We start from the raw sequence: 13,026 nt of genomic DNA, 5'->3' as shown, positions 1-13,026 counted from the left end.
GATGACAGGTGGTAGTGATGCAGGTGATTGGTTTAATTAAATATCCTCCGGTTATGTGTGAATTTCTTAAATTAAGGTTCCTATTTTGCTGGTTCTATTAAAAAAAACCCACAACTCTTTAATAGTGTTTTCAAATTTCCCACGAGCGTGTATATCAGGGGTCTTCAAACTTGGCCCTCCAGCTGCTGTGGAATTACACATCCCAGCATGCACTGCCACCTTTTTGATATAACAGCATGCTAAAACTATGTGCAGTGCATGCTGGGATGTGTAGTTCCACAGCATCTAGAGGGCCAAGTTTGAAGACCCCTGGTGTATATGAATCAAACATGCAGGATCTCAATGCTACTGATTACCATGTATTTATAAAGAAGTGCCAGAACTTTGCAATTGAAAAAAAATCTTAAAATATTAGTAAGATCTAACGCTTCCCTTTAATGAAGTGAGTGTTCCCCTCTGGGTGTGGCTGCTTCCTCCGCTAAACATGATTAAAGCTTCCTGAAAACCAGTTTCTTAGGTTTGTTGGGTCACGGTGCTGTACAGCTAGGATCTGCATATAGAATGTCCAGACTCCCTGTGCTCCACTAAATGCAAAAAGCACAAAGGTCAAATATACTGTAATAGGATAAGGATTTTTAAAAAGATCTGTAGTTAAAAGTTTTGTTAACATTGAACAGACAGCTGGTGTCCCTCCATGTCTTTAAAGCTGGGTACACACTGGCAGATAAGTTGATGGGCCATTATATCGGGTGCCCGTCGGCCAGTGTGTACCAGCGATAGGTCTGTGAGCGACGACGTTCAGACATATTGCGTTAGCTGTGCAGCACAGCCGGCGCCCAATAGATCTGCACATCGTGCTGTGTGTACGGGCAGCCAGCTGACCACCCCGTCCACTTGCAGCAGAGGCCGCCGGGAGGGGGGAGCGATGTGACCCCCAGCCAGCGGGACCCGAGGCCAGATGATAGATATTCAGTGTGCATGGAACAACCGTTATCTGCAGATATATATTTTAGACTTAAGACTCTGTCCTAGTGGACTCTAATAATTTATTTGTTTTAAACATTTGTATTTATTGAAGCAAGAAACCGTGTTCATCAAACATCCGAAAATCAAGAGTCCTGCAATCCATTCATACAGAAATCAAAGCAGTAAAAATATCACAAAGTAAAAAGTGTGGAATGGAAATGCTGGGGTAAGAATATAAAAATAGAGAGGGAAAAAAAACCGCACTGGTAAATCCTAATATTAACCGTCAGCCAGTGTTACCAAAACAAGGATTTAATACAATGAACCTAGTTTGACAAATACCTTTAAAATACCCTCATAAAATATCAATAAATAATATCTCGATTTGCATTATATCACTTTCTTGTTATCATTTATCGCATATATATATATACCGTATATCTATTGTAACCATCTAATATATTGATGAAGTAAGCATAAGCAGTAATATTCTCTGTATACCTGTATTACGCTGTGCCCAGTATACAAAGTGTAGCAGCGCTTTCCAGATATAATTTTGCTGGCAGTTCCTGAACGTGTAAAAGTTATTTAGCTGTTAAGGGTAGGTCCAATTATATAATGATTTTACCTCTGATTGAATATAGTATCACAGTCCAGGTCAGCGTTAGGAGTCGGGAGTTCGAGTACGACTCCTCATTACTAGTAATTAAATGCTCTGGTCGGTGTAGATTCAGTCCGCTGCTAAGAGTGGGGAGTTATAAGGCGGTTATTCTTACCCTCGCTCGTGACGCCCGGTACTCCTCTGTAATGCCGCGGTGAATGTATGGCTCCCGGTGGCACAGACAGCAAGTGCCGAACGCCCGTGTCTAGATCGTAACTACCTATAGTGCAGCGGCTGTGTAACTCCCCGGCTGTGGCTGTGGCTGTGTAACTCCCCGGCTGCGGCTGTGGCTGTGTAACTCCCCGGCCGCGTATGTAGTAAGCACAGTGCATCCGTCTCCAAGGTTAGCAGCCGGCCAGGTTTGTCCCAGTGACATGAATCCAAATGGTGCTTACAGGTCGCTGGGCGTTTAGCATACAGGTGGGGACTGAAATGGACACGGTGAATTAGGATAGCGAGCAGCAACGCGTTTCGTCCACGTCTGTGTACATAGTACAAAAGCCAAAAAACACAGTTGCTCTTTACATAAAAAAAATACGATTGCCAATGTTACACAGCTGAGATAACGATTGGTGGGTCGTTATCCAATACCCTAAAGACTGTACCAAAAAGTCTAAATTATTTAATACTGGAGGGATGGTGGCAAAATTGAGATATAGCTCTCCCCTGCCTCAAAGAAGGATACAACTTTGGCCTCCTTATAGATCAGCGAGGTCTATGTACTAAACCTTGGAGGGAGATCAAGTGGACGGTGCTAAAGTCCCAACCAAATTTTTCAAACCCAGTCTGTAAAGTGACAGGAGCAGATTGGTTGATACTTTTCCGTCCACTTTATCTCTCTCTCCAAGGCTTAATACATAGACCCTAATGTGTCTATCTAGTCAATGTGAGAAATATGACAGAGCTTACGATGGTATAACTGGGTGGTAGGAGGAGAATCGTGCTGGCAGTGGTTTCTGGCCTCCCCTGGTTATCCTCTACCCCTCGGGAAGACTTCCCATAATGGCCCAGTATGGGGTAAAGGGGACAAAACTAAACAAATCCGCCTCGGAATGACAATCGCCAGAAAAAATCCGCTTATTTCACTGCATGTGGGCGTGTCAGTGATAAGTTGGCCACAGGAGCGGAACATTTGGGGCATGCAGGGGTAGATAGTGAGCCCATAGCAGAGGCTGCAGTCATTTGAGTTGCTGTGACATCACTGGCTCCCCCTCTGTGAATGAAACAACCAATCCACAAACGCAATGCCACTAAGCAAGTCTGGCAAGGTGTCAGTCCATCTGTGCGTGATCTAGTGCATGGATACCTCCCACCCAACAGCGCAGCCTCCTGCAGAGGAGTGAGAGAGTGAATGGTGGAGAGGTTGTGATGTATAAACATTCCGGTTCAGTATATATTTTTTCTGCTCATGTATTTGTAGCCATTATTTCTTTTTGCTTTAATACAAACGAGGGGGGAGATGTATCAAACCATGGAAAGAGAGTACCAGCCAATCAGCATGTAACTGTCAGTTTACAGGTTGTTTGAGAAAAAAAAAAAAAAAAATGACAGGAGCTGATTGGTTGGTACATTATCTCTCTCCACTTGAGCACTCTCTCTCTCTGTCTCTCCCTCCCTCCAAGGTTTGGTACATCTTCCCCTATATAGTGCAGGCAATAACATGACAGTAGCTGTTGGTGACGGTTCTGTTCCTGTTTGCCAGTGACGTGCTGCTCCCTACATTGTCATGATGTAATTCAGGACTATTATATATATTCACTAATGAGCAAAGGCGCAGTGTGTCAGGACTATTATATATATTCACTAATGAGCAAAGGTGCAGTGTGTCAGGACTATTCTATAATCACTAATGAGCAAAGGCGCAGTGTGTCAGGACTATTATATAATCGCCAATGAGCACAGGCGCAGTGTGTCAGGACTATTACATAATCACTAATGAACAAAGGCGCAGTGTGTCAGGACTATTATATAATCGCCAATGAGCAAAGGCGCAGTGTGTCAGGACTATTATATATATTCACTAATGAGCAAAGGCGCAGTGTGCCAGGACTATGATATAATCGCTAATGAGCAAAGGCGCAGTGTGTCAGGACTATTATATAATCGCCAATGAGCAAAGGCGCAGTGTGTCAGGACTATTATAGAATCGCCAATGAGCAAAGGTGCAGTGTGTCAGGACTATTATACAATCGCCTATGAGCAAAGGCGCAGTGTGTCAGGACTATTATACAATCGCCAATGAGCAAAGGTGCAGTGTGTCAGGACTATTATATAATCGCTAATGAGCAAAGGCGCAGTGTGTCAGGACTATTATATAATCGCTAATGAGCAAAGGCGCAGTGTGTCAGGACTATTATATAATCGCTAATGAGCATAGGCGCAGTGTGTCAGGACTATTATATAATCGCCAATGAGCATAGGCACAGTGTCAGGACTATTATATAGTCACCAGTGAGCAAAGGCGCAGTGTGTCAGGACTAATATAATCACCAATGTGCAAAGGCGCAGTGTGTCAGGACTATTATATATATTCACTAATGAGCAAAGGCGCAGTGTGTTGGGACTATTATATAATCACCAATGAGCAAAGGCGCAGTGTGTCAGGACTATTATATAATAGCCAATGAGCACAGGCGCAGTGTGTCAGGACTATTATATATATATTCACTAATGAGCAAAGGCGCAGTGTGTCAGGACTATTATATATATTCACTAATGAGCAAAGGTGCAGTGTGTCAGGACTATTCTATAATCACTAATGAGCAAAGGCGCAGTGTGTCAGGACTATTATATAATCGCCAATGAGCACAGGCGCAGTGTGTCAGGACTATTACATAATCACTAATGAACAAAGGCGCAGTGTGTCAGGACTATTATATAATCGCCAATGAGCAAAGGCGCAGTGTGTCAGGACTATTATATATATTCACTAATGAGCAAAGGCGCAGTGTGCCAGGACTATGATATAATCGCTAATGGGCAAAGGCGCAGTGTGTCAGGACTATTATATATATTCACTAATGAGCAAAGGTGCAGTGTGTCAGGGCTATTCTATAATCACTAATGAGCAAAGGCGCAGTGTGTCAGGACTATTATATAATCGCCAATGAGCACAGGCGCAGTGTGTCAGGACTATTACATAATCACTAATGAACAAAGGCGCAGTGTGTCAGGACTATTATATAATCGCCAATGAGCAAAGGCGCAGTGTGTCAGGACTATTATATATATTCACTAATGAGCAAAGGCGCAGTGTGCCAGGACTATGATATAATCGCTAATGAGCAAAGGCGCAGTGTGTCAGGACTATTATATAGTCACCAGTGAGCAAAGGCGCAGTGTGTCAGGACTAATATAATAGCCAATGAGCACAGGCGCAGTGTGTCAGGACTATTATATATATATTCACTAATGAGCAAAGGCGCAGTGTGTCAGGACTATTATATATATTCACTAATGAGCAAAGGTGCAGTGTGTCAGGACTATTCTATAATCACTAATGAGCAAAGGCGCAGTGTGTCAGGACTATTATATAATCGCCAATGAGCACAGGCGCAGTGTGTCAGGACTATTACATAATCACTAATGAACAAAGGCGCAGTGTGTCAGGACTATTATATAATCGCCAATGAGCAAAGGCGCAGTGTGTCAGGACTATTATATATATATTCACTAATGAGCAAAGGCGCAGTGTGTCAGGACTATTATATATATATTCACTAATGAGCAAAGGCGCAGTGTGTCAGGACTATTATATATATTCACTAATGAGCAAAGGTGCAGTGTGTCAGGACTATTCTATAATCACTAATGAACAAAGGCGCAGTGTGTCAGGACTATTATATAATCGCCAATGAGCAAAGGCGCAGTGTGTCAGGACTATTATATATATTCACTAATGAGCAAAGGCGCAGTGTGCCAGGACTATGATATAATCGCTAATGAGCAAAGGCGCAGTGTGTCAGGACTATTATATAATCGCCAATGAGCAAAGGCGCAGTGTGTCAGGACTATTATATAATCGCCAATGAGCAGAGGCGCAGTGTGTCAGGACTATTATAGAATCGCCAATGAGCAAAGGTGCAGTGTGTCAGGACTATTATATAATCGCCTATGAGCAAAGGCGCAGTGTGTCAGGACTATTATATAATCGCCTATGAGCAAAGGCGCAGTGTGCCAGGACTATTATATAATCGCTAGTGAGCAAAGGCGCAGTGTGTCAGGACTATTATGTAATCGCTAATGAGCAAAGGCGCAGTGTGTCAGGACTATTATATAATCGCTAATGAGCATAGGCGCAGTGTGTCAGGGCTATTATATAATCACCAATGAGCATAGGCGCAGTGTCAGGACTATTATGTAATCACTAATGAGCAAAGGCGCAGTGTGTCAGGACTATTATATAATCGCTAATGAGCAAAGGCGCAGTGTGTCAGGACTATTATATAATCGCTAATGAGCATAGGCGCAGTGTGTCAGGGCTATTATATAATCACCAATGAGCATAGGTGCAGTGTCAGGACTATTATATAATCACCAATGAGCAAAGGCGCAGTGTGTCAGGACTATTATATAATCACCAATGAGCAAAGTTTGAAAAAACTGTTTGAAAAAATGACAGGAGCTGATTGGTTGGTACTTTATCTCTCTCCTCTATATCACACTCAAGGCTTAGTGCATCTCCCGCCCCAATCTTTATGTTCGCGGATGTAAAGTTAAATACATCCCCAATCATTCATTTGTTATCTCTTATATTTTATTTTGTGCACAATAATTTTGGGTGACATGGACAAAGCAGGGGCCGTGGTTACAATTGGAACGTTTCCTTTAATAGCGAAAGGGAGTCTGTCACGTCGACACATCGGAGGTGGCCATTTTGTGAGCTGACCTTATAGTCCCATATAATGCAGCCAGGTGACCCGTGGAAGGCGAGTGACCTAACTGAGGCATGTGTCACGGCTTCCACCCCTCACAGGGGTGTAGTCCTTAATCATTTATATTGTGATGAGCTCCTGGAGAGTAGATACAGTATATCTGCGCCAGAAGATTAACTCTTTCCTAGCACCCGAAAATTAATCGGAACCCCTTTCCTAGCGTCAGACAATTAATCGGAACCCCTTTCCTAGCGTCAGACAATTAATCGGAGCCCCTTTCCTAGTGCCAGACAATCGGAGCCCCTTTCCTAGTGCCAGACAATTAATCGGAACCCCCTTTCCTAGTGCCAGACGATTAATCGGAACCCCCTTTCCTATCCAAATAGCTTTATAAAACACAAGAATATCACGATAACGCTCTTTTAACGATGCCATGCATGTCTCCCCCCCCCCCCCCCCCCCATCCGTCGTGGCCGGCAATGGCAAGAGAGTATGCGCTTGCTAAAGTCTGGCCCACCCCTGACGACATCGCCCCGTACACACACATCGTCCAGTGTGTACGGACCTTTAGACGGACGAATGGTTAACACATTTTTTTCTTTTCTAACCCTAATGACCATGTCAACCATTTGTACCTGCCGACATTATATCTGTCTAACATCTGGTGTCTATCTAGCATTGTCGACTTTTAACTGTCTACCTATAGTCTGGAACCCAGTCGTCTGTTACGATAAACTCTTCAGTAACTGAGAAATAAAAGCACAATAGATATATATATATATTTTTGTGCTTTTAGGCCAAAGGGAACCGTTCCTGGAACCCAGAGGACTGGTACTTGGGATAAACAGGGGAACTATAGCTACTGCTTGGAGCGAGATGAACTCTGTATAAAAGAGAGAAACCGCTTTGAATATTTAAGGGTTCTCCTGAGCTACCTCCAGCCGCTCGCTTGGCCACCTCTGTGGTGCTCTCCACCTCTGGATGGATTTAAAACTTGCGTAAATGTTTTTGCGCTACGCTCCAGTCTCCCCATACATAGTAGGTTATAGTGGCCTAATTTATATAGAGCTGTCCTAGGCATGGGGGACAGGATGATAGTCTAGGGATAGTCTGTACTTCAAGGTGAGCAGCTCTATTCTTGTGTAGGTTGGTTATTTCATCCGAGTAGCACAGGTAGGTGACGCGCTTCGGAGGCACTTTGTTGGACATCCCCAGCAAGGTGCAGTTCTTCTAGCAGCTAGGCTGTATCCAGGTATAGTGTAATGAGGCGACGCCTGAGCCTGCAGGTGATTATTTGCATGACATGAGTGTATACAGGCACAGGAAGGCCACTCAGGAGATGACTATATTCTGCCTCTGATGTTACTGATTCGTGGTTCCTGACGACAACGTTATCAGCTACGTAATATTCACTTACAGGACCTGCTCCCGAGCTGGGTGCAAAGCAATAACAAGCAGTAACTTCGCACCGGGGCTATCCATGCTGCAATACAAGGGGGAGCTGCACTTACATGTCTTATGTCTGCATGCAGGGTAAATACCGCCTGCTGATGTATGTAACCCGCAGATGCTGGGTAGCTTTATTCTTACACTGCTGCTCAGACCTGAGCTAGGACGCGCCCCTCTCCAATCTAATGCTGGGTACGCACTGGCCGATATAGCGGCCTTTCAATTGCCCTTCCGATATATTGTGAGCTCGTCGGCCCGTGTGTACAGACGATAGGTCTGTGAACGACGTTGTACACCGACATATCGCGTCGGCTGTGCAACACAACCTATGGCCGATATATCGGCACATCGTTCTTTGGCCCTGATTCAGACCCACTCGCAAGCGGCTGTCCGCTCGCAAGTGGGTCGATGTGCGCATGCGCACGATGGCGGGAGCTCCGTCGTGCGCATGCGCCAGACGCGACGAGTGAAGGAAAGTCCAGTGGGAGTGATTTTGGCTCTGATAGAGCCAAAATCACTCCGGGCCTTGCGGTTGAAAACCTCAACCGCAGGCTCCGGCTCGCAGTTTCGATGGTTGTGATGGTCACGACCATCGCAGCCATCAAACTGCACGCTCAGCTGTGACCCACAGCTAAACGAGCGTCCAGGAGGACGCTCCAGAATTATGGAGGGCGGCCCTCATTCAGAGCGTACGCTCTGCTCAGAGCGTACGGCTCTGAATGAGGGCCTTTGTGTGCACAGGCCGCCGGCGGTGGCCGACATCACAACTGGGCAGGTACAGGTAAATGCCCGCCCAGTCGTGACGTTGGGCATGACACATCGGGCCGACAATTGGTAAGTGTATATGCACTTACCAATCGTCAGATAGGAGGGCGGATCTGTTGTCCTAGTGTGTACCCACCTTAACTCTCTGCACGTGTTACCTCACCCCCTCCCTCCAGTGCAACATGGTGTTACCCAGGGACAGAGTTACTGGTCTGTTTGTTTCTGTACATTGCTCCCACCATAGAATCAGCCCATCTATCTATACATAAGGATCGGGTATATCTTCCTTCTCACCAGACCAAAGACACGAGCATACGTGTCCTACGTCTGTACATGTCCTACGTCTGTACGTGTCCTACGTCTGTACGTGTCCTACGTCTGTACATGGTCGCTCCTGCAGCAGAACAGTCCCAGCATTGCCTCCAGCAAATCTGCCTGAGCTGGGGGACTGTGTCTACACTACACACAGTGGATCAATCTAGTTGAAAGAAGAACAAACCACATCTGTAAAACAGGAATTCACGTCAAATGACACGAAACACCTGGTGTAATGGGGACAACAAATCCCCCCCCTCCCCGTCCTCCTCTCTCCATAATGGAGTGCGACTGGGTGCTGTGCAGAGAACTTCATTGGCTAAAGGCTACGGCCGCTGTTTCCTCTGGTTTTCCTTTCCAGACAGTATCTGATTGGACGCTGCGCTTTTCTTTTTGTTCTAGGCTGTGCTATTTATTTGTGTGTCAGCGGGAACCGAGAAGCGCGCTTGTATAACGTATACACACGTGTTATATAAAGCACTCTGGCCTTTTCCTGTGTCATTGTTGAGGAAGCCGCGAGGGGTTTATTTATAACTGAATGAATTGTCGTCCAGTACCGGCCAGGATTTGTGAAGATGCCGCAGGTTTGTTGAGTCACGTTAGCACTGTTCTCCCCCTTTTACACCGGAGCTAAAACCTGGGTTATTGCAGGGGGTAACCCGGGTAGCTCCTTGGTGTAAAAGGGTAAAGGGTTGGATTGCCAGGACGAGTGACCCGGCAATCCAACCCAGGTAATTTGCAGGGTTTAACACGGAGTAACCCGTGAAACCCTGCAGTGTGAACGGCGCGCTCCGAGTCCTGATGAGCTGGAGCGCGCCGCATGCCGGCCGATTGGTCCGGCTTCTGTGGAGCTTGGAGATAACATCATCTCCAAGCGTCCACTTCAACGCCGGAAAAGCCGGTTCTATGCAGACCCGGCTCCGGTGAGAACGACGCCGACTCGGGAATATCCTGGGTCGGCGCTGGCTAAATTCCGGGTTGGATCCCTGTCCCAACTCTGGCTCAGACCCGGAATTTAGATGTAAAAGTGGTACCAGTTGACTTTCTTCATACCCCCCAGGCTGAAAAATTGGAGGTCACTTATATTTTATTTTTGTAAACACATGGGCAAAATAGAAGTAAATTAAAGAACAAAACTCAGTACAGAAAATTAGCGTATTTCCACCCCTATGTAGAGAGATAGAAGTCTGAAGATGCCGACCCTCCGTATAAGCAGCAGTTGGGCCTCGTTTACGCAAATCATCAGTATTTGCACCTTTCCTGCTGGGTGTGAAAAAGCCGGGCCAATACCGGATGTAAAGTGACCTCATTAGCTACCTCTCTATTTTATGGACTTAGGGCCTGATTCAGAGCCGGACGCTCTGACCAGAGCGCTCGCTCTGAATCAGGGCCCTCCTCCATTAAAATGGAGCGTCCTCCTGGACGCTCGTATAGCTGTGGGTCACCACCCACAGCATATACGAGCGTCCAAAAAGATGGTCGCGATGGTCTTGACCATTGGACTTGCGACGGAAACCCTGCGGTAGGGTTTCCCAGCCACAGTCCGGGTCTCGCGCATGCACACGTCGGAGCACCCTCCGTCGTGCGCATGCGCAGTGGGGAACATCGACCCACTTGCGAGCGTACTGCCTCTTGAGAGTGAGTCTGAATGACCCCCTTAGCCAGGACAGCGTAAGTCTCCTCTTACATATCTCCGACACTTTGCCGCTAATCACAGAGATAAAAGATAATGACAGATGAACGTTAACGAGAATTTTCCTCAAATATAAATAAATAGGCCCCTTTAGCATCTCGTGGTTCTCTATTAGGAGTAGATATAGCATGTACTGTATTTCTAAATCCTTATCAGATTCCTTACATCCTTAGGAGAACCTGCCAGAAGGCATCTTGGAGCGATCACCTTTAATTTGTAGCATTTTTCCGCAAGGGGTTAATAATCGCAGCATATGCAAATTTTATTTAAATCTATTTAACGATCTTAAAGCTGTTTTTCAAAACGCTAAATGATTGTGCATTAAATATAGATTTGACTAATTATCTTTCGGTTTCTAATTGCCTATCACGGTTAGGATGACTGATTTCGAGGAAGAAGAACAAACAGCATTGAGGAAATGTATAGGAAATAATTAGTGTCTACGGCTGAAACATACAAAGTACACAGAAGCTACATTTTTGCACACCCCTGCTTGTTTGGCCATTAATCCGCCTTTGCATAGTAGAAAAAGATGGAAGTTCATTATAAAATCTATGCTGGAAAATTATAATGCTTTTTTTTTTTTTTTTTTACTAATTTTCGCCATCTTGTGTTAAGATTTATCACAGTAGGAGTCATAGGGTAGCGCAACAAGACAGCATTTTTTAAAGCAGGAAACTTATAGCATTACATAAAGGGAACCTTGTTTTTATTAGACACAAAATAAAACACTTCTGTTCGAGACAGTATGGGGGTGATAGGACACAATGTGCGCTCCCCTATCATAGCGCAGGACAAACGCTACTAAGGGGTTGCAGACTTTGAAAGAGAGTAACTCCCCTTTTACACATGTGTTACCCTCCCCATCTATGGAAAATGTGACTTTTCTGTAGCAAGGGTGATATTGTCTGGTGATCGCCACTAGGGGGCCACATCATGTGATTAAAGGAAATGATTCAAATGTGAACTGATTTTTCTGTAATGTACAGCTGGGGCCAAAAGTTTTCAGAGTGACACAAGTATTGGTTATCACAAAGTTTGCTGCTTCAGTGTTATTAGACCTTTTTGTTTGTTACTATGGTATACTGAGGTAACATTACAGCATTACATACGTGTCAGATGTTACTATGGTATACTGAGGTAACATTACAGCATTACATACGTGTCAGATGTTACTATGGTATACTGAGGTAATATTACATAAGTGTCAGATGTTACTATGGTATACTGAGGTAACATTACAGCATTACATACGTGTCAGATGTTACTATGGTATACTGAGGTAACATTACAGCATTACATACGTGTCAGATGTTACTATGGTATACTGAGGTAATATTACATAAGTGTCAGATGTTACTATGGTATACTGAGGTAACATTACAGCATTACATACGTGTCAGATGTTACTATGGTATACTGAGGTAACATTACAGCATTACATACGTGTCAGATGTTACTATGGTATACTGAGGTAACATTACATAAGTGTCAGATGTTACTATGGTATACTGAGGTAACATTACAGCATTACATAAGTGTCAGATGTTACTATGGTATACTGAGGTAACATTACAGCATTACATAAGTGTCAGATGTTACTATGGTATACTGACGTATCATTACAGCATTACATAAGTGTCAGATGTTACTATGGTATACTGAGGTAACATTACAGCATTAAAAAAGTGTCAGATGTTACTATGGTATACTGAGGTAACATTACAGCATTACATAAGTGTCAGATGTTACTATGGTATACTGAAGTATCATTACAGCATTACATAAGTGTCACATGTTACTATGGTATACTGAGGTAACATTACAGCATTACATAAGTGTCAGATGTTACTATGGTATACTGAGGTAACATTACAGCATTACATAAGTGTCAGATGTTACTATGGTATACTGAGGTAACATTACAGCATTACATAAATGTCAGATGTTACTATGGTATCCTGAGGTAACATTACAGCATTAAATAAGTGTCAGATGTTACTATGGTATACTGAAGTAACATTACAGCATTACATAAGTGTCAGATGTTACTATGGTATACTGAGGTAACATTACAGCATTACATAAGTGTCAGATGTTACTATGGTATACTGAGGTAACATTACAGCATTACATAAGTGTCAGATGTTACTATGGTATACTGAGGTAACATTACAGCATTACATAAGTGTCAGATGTTACTATGGTATACTGAGGTAACATTACAGCATTACATAAGTGTCAGATGTTACTATGGTATCCTGAGGTAACATTACAGCATTAAATAAGTGTCAGATGTTACT

This window comes from Taudactylus pleione, unplaced genomic scaffold (genome assembly GCF_031769625.1).
Source record: "Taudactylus pleione unplaced genomic scaffold, aTauple2 ptg001117l, whole genome shotgun sequence".
NCBI classification, from domain to species: domain Eukaryota; kingdom Metazoa; phylum Chordata; class Amphibia; order Anura; family Myobatrachidae; genus Taudactylus; species Taudactylus pleione.
The sequence above is the reverse complement of the archived record's forward strand: the minus strand, read 5'-3'. Positions refer to the sequence as shown.